Raw genomic sequence first — 11319 nt, forward strand, 5'->3', positions numbered from 1 at the left:
GGATGCTAATGTGGGGTAGCTGTTAGTGTACATAAGTACATAAGTATTGCCATGCTGGGAAAGACCAATGGTCCATCAAGCCCAGCATCTTGTTTCCAACAGTGGCCAATCCAGGTCACAAATACCTGGCAAGATCCCAAAAAAGTACAAAACATTCAATACTGGTTATCCCAGAAATAGTGGATTTTCCCCATTTAATAATGGTCTATGGACTTTTTCTATGGACTTTTTCTTTAGGAAGCCGTCGAAACCTTTTTTAAAACTCTGCTAAGCTAACCGCCTTTACCACATTCTCTGGCAACGAATTCCAAAGTTTAATTACACATTGAGTGAAGAAAACTTTTCTCCGATTCTTTTTAAATTTACTACATTGTAGCTTCATCGCATGCCCCCTAGTCCTAGTATTTTTGGAAAGCGTAAACAGATGCTTCAGAACTACCCGTTGAACTCCACTCATTATTTTATAGTCCTCTATCATATCTCCCCTCAGCCGCCTTCTCTCCAAGCTGAAAAGCCCTAGCCGCTTTAGCCTTTCCTCATAGGGAAGTCGTCCCATCCCCTTTATCATTTTCGTTGCCCTTCTCTGCACGTTTTCTAATTCCACTATATTTTTCTTGAGATATGGCGACCAGAATTGAACACAATATTCAAGGTGCGGTCGCACTATGGTGCAATACAAAGGCATTATAACATCCTCATTTTTGTTTTCCATTCCTTTCCTAATAATAACTAACATTCTATTTTCTTTCTTAGCTGCAGCAGCACACTGAGCAGAAGGTTTCCACATATCATCAACGACGACACCTAGATCCCTTTCTTGGTTTGTGACTCCTAACGTGGAACCTTGCATGACGTAGCTATAATTTGGGTTCCTCTTTCCCACATGCATCACTTTGCAATTGGTCACATTAAACGTCATCTGCCATTTAGACGCCCAGTCTCCCAGTCTCGTAAGGTCCTCTTGTAATTTTTCACAATCCTCCCGCAATTTAACGACTTTGATTAACTTTGTGTCATCAGCAAATTTAATGACCTCACTAGTTACTTCCATCTCTAGGTCATTTATAAATATGTTAAAAAGCAGCGGTCCCAGCACAGACCCCTGGGGAACCCCACTAACTACCCTTCTCCATTGAGAATACTGACCATTTAACCCTACTCTCTGTTTTCTATCTTTTAACCTGTCTTTAATCCAAAATAGAACACTACCTCCTATCCCATGACTCTCCAATTTCCTCTGGAGTCTTTGATGAGGTACTTTGTCAAACGCCTTCTGAAAATCCAGATACACAATATCAACTGGCTCACATTTATCCACATATTTTTTTGTTACATTTGTACCCCGTGCTTTCCCACTCATGGCAGGCTCAATGCGGCTTGCATATTTGTTCACCCCTTCAAAGAAATGTAATAGATTTGTGAGGCAAGATTTCCCTTCACTAAATCCATGTTATCTAGTACATAAGTACATAAGTACATAAGTACATAAGTAGTGCCATACTGGGAAAGACCAAAGGTCCATCTAGCCCAGCATCCTGTCACCGACAGTGGCCAATCCAGGTCAAGGGCACCTGGCACGCTCCCCAAACGTAAAAACATTCCAGACAAGTTATACCTAAAAATGCGGAATTTTTCCAAGTCCATTTAATAGCGGTCTATGGACTTGTCCTTTAGGAATCTATCTAACCCCTTTTTAAACTCCGTCAAGCTAACCGCCCATACCACGTTCTCCGGCAACGAATTCCAGAGTCTAATTACACGTTGGGTAAAGAAAAATTTTCTCCGATTCGTTTTAAATTTACCACACTGTAGCTTCAACTCATGCCCTCTAGTCCTAGTATTTTTGGATAGCGTGAACAGTCGCTTCACATCCACCCGATCCATTCCACTCATTATTTTATACACTTCTATCATATCTCCCCTCAGCCGTCTCTTCTCCAAGCTGAAAAGCCCTAGCCTTCTCAGCCTCTCTTCATAGGAAAGTCGTCCCATCCCCACTATCATTTTCGTCGCCCTTCGCTGTACCTTTTCCAATTCTACTATATCTTTTTTGAGATACGGAGACCAGTACTGAACACAATACTCCAGGTGCGGTCGCACCATGGACGATACAACTGCATTATAACATCCGCACACCTGGACTCCATACCCTTCCTAATAACACCCAACATTCTATTCTCTTTCCTAGCCGCAGCATCACACTGAGCAGAAGGTTTCAGCGTATATCGACGACGACACCCAGATCCCTTTCTTGATCCGTAACTCCTAACGCGGAACCTTGCAAGACGTAGCTATAATTCGGGTTCCTCTTACCCACATGCATCACTTTGCACTTGTCAACATTGAACTTCATCTGCCACTTGCACGCCCATTCTCCCAGTCTCGCAAGGTCCTCCTGTAATCGTTCACATTCCTCCTGCGACTTGACGACCCTGAATAATTTTGTGTCATCGGCGAATTTAATTACCTCACTAGTTATTCCCATCTCTAGGTCATTTATAAATACATTAAAAAGCAACGGACCCAGCACAGACCCCTGCGGGACCCCACTAACTACCCTCCTCCTCTGAGAATACTGGCCACGCAATCCTACTCTCTGCTTCCTATCTTTCAACCAGTTCTTAATCCATAATAATACCCTACCTCCGATTCCATGACTCTGCAATTTCTTCAGGAGTCTTTCGTGCGGCACTTTGTCAAACGCCTTCTGAAAATCCAGATATACAATATCAACCGGCTCCCCATTGTCCACATGTTTGCTTACCCCCTCAAAAAAATGCATTAGATTGGTGAGGCAAGACTTCCCTTCACTAAATCCGTGCTGACTTTGTCTCATCAGTCCATGTTTTTGTATATGCTCTGCAATTTTATTCTTAATAATAGCCTCCACCATCTTGCCCGGCACCGACGTCAGACTCACCAGTCTATAATTTCCCGGATCTCCTCTGGAACCCTTCTTAAAAATCGGAGTAACATTGGCTACCCTCCAGTCTTCCGGTACTACACTCGATTTTAGGGACAGATTGCATATTTCTAACAGTAGCTCCGCAAGTTCATTTTTTAGTTCTATTAATACTCTGGGATGAATACCATCAGGTCCCGGTGATTTACTACTCTTCAGCTTGCTGAACTGACCCATTACATCCTCCAAGGTTACAGAGAATTTGTTTAGTTTCTCCGACTCCCCCGCTTCAAATATTCTTTCCGGCACCGGTGTCCCCCCCAAATCCTCCTCGGTGAAGACCGAAGCAAAGAATTCATTTAATTTCTCAGCTAACGGCTTTGTCCTCCTTGATCGCGCACCCTTTAACACCATTTTCGTCCAGCGGGCCCAACCGACTCTTTGGCTGGTTTCCTGCTTTTAATGTATCTAAAAAAATTTTACTATGTTAATTTTTGCTTCCAACCTAATTTCTTCTCAAAGTCCTTTTTTGCCCTCCTTATCTCTGCTTTGCATTTGGCTTGGCATTCCTTAGATCTATCCTGTTACTTTCAGTTGGTTCTCTTCTCCCACTTTCTGAAGGATTGTTTTTTTTGGCTCTAATGATTTCCTTTTATCTTACTGTTTAGCCACGCCGGCTGACGTTTAGTCTTTTTTTCCCTTTTAGTCTTTTTTTTTGTCTCATTAATCCATGCTTTTGACTATGCTCTGTAATTTTGTTCTTTATAATAGTCTCTACCAGTTTGCTCAGGACTGATTGTCAGAGCTCACCAGTTTATAGTTTCCGGATCACCTCTGGAACTTTTTTAAATAATTGGCGTTACATTGGCCACCCTCCAATCTTCCAGTACCATGCTTGATTTTAAAGATAATTACATATTACTAACAATAGCTCTGCAAGTTCATTTTTCAGTTCTATCAGTACTCTGGGATGAATACCATCCGGTCCAGGAGATTTGTTTACTCTTCAATTTGTAGAACTGCATCATTACATCCTCCAGGTTTATAGAGAATTCATTCAGTTTCTCTGACCTCGTCAGCTTCGAATACCATTTCGGGCACTGGTATCTCTGCCAAATCTTCCTCGGTGAAGACCGAGCAAAGAATTCATTTAATCTCTCCACTACGGCTTTGTCTTCCCTGAGTGTCCATTTTACCCTCGGTCATCTATGATAGAACTGAAAAATGAACTTGCAGAGCTATGTTAGTAATATGTAATTTATCTTTAAAATCAAGCATGGTACTGGAAGATTGGAGGGTGACCAATGTAACGCCAATTATTTAAAAAGTTCCAGAGGTGATCCGGGAAACTATAACTGGTGAGCCTGACATCAGTCCTGGCAAAATGGTAGAGGACTATTATAAAGAAACAAAATTACAGAGCATATTCAAAAGCATGGATTAATGAGACAAAGCCAAGATGGATTTAGGGAAGGGAAATCTTGCCTCACCATTTCTTTGAAAGGGTGACAAACTTGTGGATAAAGGTGAGCAAATTGATATTGTGTATCTGGAGATTTTCAAAAGGCATTTGACAAAGAACCTCATGAAAGACTCCAGAGGAAGCTGGAGAGTCAAGGGATAGGAGTAGTTGTTCTATTGTAGAATAAAAACTGGTTAAAAGATTGAAAACAGAGACTGGGATCCGAATGGCACATGATGTTTAATGTCAGCAAGTGCAAAGTGATGCATGTGGGAAAGATGAACCAAAATTATAGCTACGTAATGCAAGGTTCCACAAAGAAGCCACTCTAAGCAGGAAACCTTTGCATGCCCCCCCCCCCCCCACGTAGCTGCAAGTTTTCTGCACATCAAATTGGAATATATTTTCCTTTCTCCATGGTATGTATTACACTTGAGGTAGAAGCTGCACACTCAGATATCCACGTGCAGCTCTACCATAAGCCTTTCTGCATTGGCATCTGGGTTAGGAACTGGTTGAGTGGAAGACAACAAATGGCAGTTGTAAATGGAGCTCACTGTGAAGAAAGGGATGTTTCAAGTGGCGTGCCACAAGTCTCAGTCCTGGGTCAGATTCTTTAACATTTTTGTAAGTAATATTGCAGAAGGGCTATCTGATATAGGTTTTGCTACTTTTGGATGATACCAAAAATCCCTGACAGTGTGGATTAACATGAGGAAGCACTTAGCAAAGCTTGAAGAATGGTCCAGAATTCTGTAGATAAAACTTAATGCTAAAAAATGCAGGGTCATACATTATGCTTTCAAAACCTGAAGGAGTGATACATATAGTGGGTGAGCTACTTCTGTGCACCAAAGAGGAGCAGGACTTTTAGGTGATTGTACATGATGATCTTAAGGTGGCCAAACAGGTAGAAAAGGTAACAGAAAAAGTCAGAAGCTTCTTGAGTACATAGGGAGAGGAATGGCCAGCAGGAAAAAAAAGAGATGATAGTGTCTCTGTATACTGTAACTCTCTAGTGAGAGTTCATTTAGTGCAATGTCTACAATTCTGGAAACTGTCAAAAAGATATAAACGGGATGGAGTCAGTCCAGAGGTTGGCTACTAAAATGATCAGTGGTCTTCATCGTAAAGTATATGGGGACAGCTCTAGAATGAGGTGGCAAAGGATGAAGGTGAAAGGGAAGAGACTCAGGAGTAACCTAAAGAAATACTTCTTTATGGAAAGGGTGGTGAAATCGAGGAATGGCCGCCCAGTGGAGGTGATGGAGGTGAAGTCTGTATCTGAATTCAAGAAAGCTTGAGACAAGTGCATAGGATCTCTAAAGGAAGTAGATGATATGGGTGGGTCATATGGAGGGGCATAATCGAACAGAAACGCCTATCTCCATGGGCGTTTATCTCCGAGAACGGGTCCGTGAAGGGGCGGACCCAAGCGTATTTTCGAAACAATTAGACGTCCATGTTTTATTCGCCAAGTTGTGAGCTGGGCGTTTTTGCTTTTCAGCGATAATGGACAATGAAATCGCCCAGCTCAAAAACGAATAAATCCAGGCATTTGTTCGTGGGAGGGGCCAGGAGTCGTAGTGCACTGGTCCCCCTAACATGCCAGGACACCAACCAGGCACCCTAGGGGGTACTTTTACAAAAACAGAACAAAAGGTAAAAGAGCTCCCAGGTGCATAGCACCCTTCCCTTGTGTGTAGAGCCCCCCAAATCCCCCTCAAAACCCACTGCCCACAAGTCTAACACCATTACTATAGCCCTAAGGAGTGAAAGGGGGCACCTACATGTGGGTACAGTGGGTTCGGGGGGGGGTTGGACGACTAAGCATTAAGCAGCACAATTGTAACAGGTAGGGGGGGGGATGGGCCTGGGTCCACCTGCCTGAAGTCCACTGCACCCCCTAACAACTGCTCCAGGGACCTGCATACTGCTGCCAGGGAGGTGGGTATGACATTTGAGGGTCAAAATAAAAAGTTGTGAAACATCATTTTTTGTGGTGGGAGGGGGTTTATGACCACTGGGGGAGTCAGGGGAGGTCATCCCCGATTCCCTCCAGTGGTCATCTGGTCATTTAGGCACTTTTGGGGCCTTATTCGTGAAAAAACAGGGTCCAGGAAAAGTGCCCTAAATTCTAGCTAAAAACGCATACTTTTGTCCCATTATCTGTGAAATGCGCCCATCTCTGTTCGGCAGATAACCACGCCCCAGTTCCGCCTTCGCCACACCTCTGACACGCCCCCATCAACTTTGTCCGCATCCGCGACGGAGTGCAGTTGAAAACGTCCAAAATCGGCTTTCGATTATACCGCTTTAATCGTTTTTGTGAGATAAACGCCCATCTCCCGATTTAGGTCGGAACTTGGGCGTTTTTCTCGTTCGATTATAAGCTGGATGGTCTTTATCTGCCTTCATTTTCTTTTTGTCTCTCTCCTTCCATCTGGCAGCTCCTCCCCAACCTCATCTCTTGATTTCCTCTGTATTTTCTTTGTTTTAATCACTAGGAATGTCTCATACTTTTGCAGACCACTCATTGATGTTTACTGCTGGCTGTTTTTTCTATTTAGCTAGGTACACATTCATCTTGCCACTATAAGACAAAAGTGTGATAGACAAACCCTGTAGCATGTAAATGTAATTTACCGGCAGGCTCAGCAAGTCTTAATGATTTTATTTTAACTGCCAATGTAAGTATATAAAACAAATTTTTCTGATACTGCTACATTAAATTTCAATTAGTGTGACCACAGGGACCCAGATTAGAGATGTTTCAAATGTTGTGTTGCAAAAGTAGAAAATAGCTTTTTTGACTAAGTAAGTAAATAAAATAAAATTGGTATAAAAGTACTTTTTGATTCATTTTTTCCTGTTTGGTGGGAAATGTTTAGCTGGAAAAATAGTGGAAAAAAATGATTGGTTTTGCAGTTTAGGTTTCCAACAGCCCCTCTCCCTCTCCCCTACCTCATCTAGAGCAGAAGGAGAGGCTTCAGGAGCTCCAAGGATGCTTGCAAGCTCTCTCTCTCTATCTATTTCTCTCTCATATATGTTTGGAGGCATTCCAGAATGGATTCAGCAGTCTAATTTGGTGCACTCACACTCACACCTCCAACCACCGCAGCGGCATTTCACACGCCATTGAACTTTTTCCTTAACCAACGGTCTTTTTAAAGACCAATATATGTTTGTTTTACCAGACACCTTTACCAAGAATATATATGACTGTCAAGTATACACATCAAGACTCCTGAGGCAGGCACGTATGTGCCAAAACATGGTGCCATGTCGAGTCAGCTTTAATAAACACCTTGAAACGCTGGATGGTGTTGGGATATGGAATAAATTTCTAAATCCTAATAAAGTATTTACAGCTGAAACTGAAGCCTTTTCCTCCAACAAATTAGAAATATCCATAGAAATAGAGTAATTATTTTATTTTTTATTTACTGCATTTGTATCTTGAGATGATTTCAATTTTGTTGACGTCTGAGCAGGATTTTCAATAAATTTTTCATAGTAAACCTACCTTTTCAAATTCTATAAATAAAAATATTTGGATGGTAAGGTATTAGACAAAAAGGATTTGACTCTGGATACATTTAATTCTGTTGAGGTTTTACAATTGAAACAAGGAAATCCTTTTGACATTTTACTTCAGGCATTTTATAGATTGGTTTATAGATTTTACCATCTCTTTGCAGGCTCAATGTGGCTTACATTATGCTGAAATGGTGGTATCCATTACCGGAATGAGAAATACATATATATACATATACATTTATGCACACAGGTGGCCACTTCCTTGTGTAAATGACCTCTTATAGAATGATGACTAGTGGAAATTGGGTTCCTCATGGTGAAGAAGAAAAGTTATTCCACTATTGTGCAAGTTGAGTGTGAACTATGTATTTGACTGGAAAAACTTCTCCAGTTTTGAGTTGTGTTTAACATCTAGGTATGGGCATTTACACTAGCTTTAGGGCCAGTATGTATCATTGCACAATGTATGTAAGCATTCTTTCTGACACACTAGCATCCTGTTAAGAAAAGTAGCTGCCTGCTGTTCTTTAAAGAATTGGCTTGGAATGTATTCATTTATTTATTTTAACAATTTGTATACCACCTAAAGCCTAGGTGGGCTCCAAGGAAAACATACATAAAACAAAACTAATCATATATAAAAATGAGATTCTACAGCCTGTGACCTTCATTATAAAAGCAGGGCCACTTAGGAGGTCGAAAACAGCCAGGCTTTCAAAAGAATGCTTCTACAAATAGCTGTGTTTTCAAAAGTGTCACATTAACACAAAGACATAAATGTCCTGCAAGTGCACTCCATAATAGCAAACCTCTGCATCTGAGACTCAGCATAACGGAGGCGTACATAAGGTGCCTGCCTACCCTCGCCCTGCTTTACAATTACACTTTTGTCATTTGAAGGCTTGCAATGTTTCTTGCTCTTATTGTTAATTTATTATATTTTGTATCATGCCCTCTGCTTTGTCCTGTCATATAAACTGAAAAGGAGGAATATAAAGGCTGAAATTAAATCTCCACTGGACTTACTGAAAAGAAAAAACAAGTTCAGATTAAAGAAACATTAATTTATGAGGAGATGTGCTGATAGATGGAGGAGTAGCCTAATGATTAGTGCAGTAGCCTGAGAACTTGGGGAATCGAGTTTGATTCCTACTGCAACTTCTTGTGACTTTGGGCAAGTCATTTAACCCTCCATTGCCCCAGGTACAAAATAAATACCTGTATATAATATGTAAATCACTTTTACTGTAACTTCAAGGTAATCAATAGAAATCAAACAAAATAAAACATGGAAAATAAAATAAGATGATACCTTTTTTATTGGACATAACTTAATATATTTCTTGATTAGCTTTCGAAGGTTGCCCTTCTTCGTCAGATCGGAAATAAGCAAATGTGCTAGCTGACAGTATATATAAGTGAGGCATCCAAGCTTTTCATTGACAGTCTAACAGGGTGGGTGGGAGGTATGCATGGGGACATCAAAGCATTCAATTGATAGTCTAACAGGATGGGTGTGGATAGTTGAGGGTAGGGTGATAAACAGAGAAATACAACTTTATGGTTTATAATGGGCTAGAAAACCTGTCTGTTGGGTGTCAAAATATTCAATCATTCTGACTTCAAAGGTCTTATGTTCCTGTATTGTTTTAAAGTTACCTTTCAGGATTCTCACTGTGAAATCACTGGTACAGTGTCCTGGTCATGTAAAGTGCTGTATTTCTCTGTTTATCACCCTCCCCTCAACTACCAACACCCATCCTGTTAGACTATCAATTGAATGCTTTGATGTCCCCATGCATACCTCCCACCCACCCTGTTAGACCGTCAATGAAAGGCTTGGATGCCTCACTTATATATACTGTCAGCTAGCACATTTGCTTATTTCCGATCTGACGAAGAAGGGCAACCTTCGAAAGCTAATCAAGAAATGTATTAAGTTATGTCCAATAAAAAAGGTATCATCTTATTTTATTTTCCATGTTTTATTTTGTTTGATTTCTATTGATTACCTTTAAGAGTGGACTAACACAGCTACCACACCTCTCTACTGTAACTTCAGAAAGGCAGTGTTGTTAAATCTCACTATTTCCCCCCATTGTTAATAGCTATCAGGCACCAGTCAGCCTTGAACATGTGACCTTTGTGTTGGAAAGCAGTTGCCCTCAAGGAAGAAAGATTCTGCCTCTTGAGAGTCTGCTATAGCCAGTCCATACATAGCTTGTATTTCTGGTGATCCTAGTTCCTGTTTTCTGATTGGCTCTTTGCTTGCAGCAATTCTTGTGCATTCTTTTATGGTGGATGCACTTCTTGGACGCACAGTGACATTAAAACTTACCTTTGGGGAGAGGGGGAAATCAAAATGGCCATTACTGTTTGATCCTCTTCACAAAAAACCACCAAAGAAGAGGATGTGGGGACTATTGAATAATATACATAAACATGTCCCAAACATCAATATGGAGCATAGGTTATAAACAAGTAGTATTTTGATATCTGGAGACCATCAGATCTAACTGCCTCACACAACCATCAGAACATTCATTTGTTCTATCGCAATAAGCGAAATGGTGTGGTGCAAATCCTCATTGGCTCCTCTCATTTTTCAACAACTATTCATTACATTCTTACATTCTTATATTTATATTTCTTATATTTCTTCTTTTGCAATCCACATATATCTCATGAAAAAACAAGTGTTTTTAAAGACACTTATCTTGGATAATAGCAGCTTAAAGATATCAGAGATATCAAAGGTATCAGGGATTTGCACCACACCATTTCGCTTATTGCGATAGAACAAATGAATGTTCTGATGGTTGTGTGAGGCAGTTAGATCTGATGGTCTCCAGATATCAAAATACTACTTGTTTATAACCTATGCTCCATATTGATGTTTGGGACATGTTTATGTACATTACTGTTTGATAGCATCTCACAGGGGTCCTTTTACAAAGGTGAACTGAAAAATGGCCTGCGGTAGTGTAGGCGCGGGTTTTGGGCGTTTGCAGAATCACTTTTCAGCGGACCTGTAAACAAGCCCCTTTTTTGACGAAAATGGACATCCGGTAAAATCAAAATTGCCGCTCGTCAATTTTGGGTCTGATGACTCCCAGATCTACCTCTCCACACCAGAAATCTCAGTCGAAATCCAGGCCAAAGTATCAGCCTGCCTGTCTGACATTGTTGCCTGGATGTCTCAGCGCCATCTGAAACTAAACATGACCAAGACTGAGCTTCTTATCTTTCCCCCCTAAACCAACCTCTCCTCCTCCCCCATTCTCTATTTCTGTGGATAACACTCTCATCCTTCCTGTCTCATTAGCTTGTAACCTTGGGGTCTTCTTTGACTCCTCCCTCTCCTCTGCACATATTCAGCAGACTGCTAAAACCTGTTGTTTCTTTCTCTATAATA

At 41.0% G+C, this 11319-nt stretch overlaps 1 long non-coding RNA gene across 1 annotated transcript; it reads left to right on the top strand.

Annotated features, from left to right (window-relative positions):
* The first annotated feature begins 535 nt into the window (after nt 1-535).
* Nucleotides 536-10944, top strand: LOC115478781. Its single transcript, XR_003943574.1, has 3 exons — nt 536-546; nt 7293-7297; nt 10846-10944. It is a non-coding gene; the product is annotated as an uncharacterized LOC115478781 (long non-coding RNA).
* The last annotated feature ends 375 nt before the right edge of the window (nt 10945-11319 follow it).

This window comes from Microcaecilia unicolor, chromosome 10, assembly GCF_901765095.1.
Source record: "Microcaecilia unicolor chromosome 10, aMicUni1.1, whole genome shotgun sequence".
Taxonomy (NCBI): Eukaryota; Metazoa; Chordata; class Amphibia; order Gymnophiona; family Siphonopidae; genus Microcaecilia; species Microcaecilia unicolor.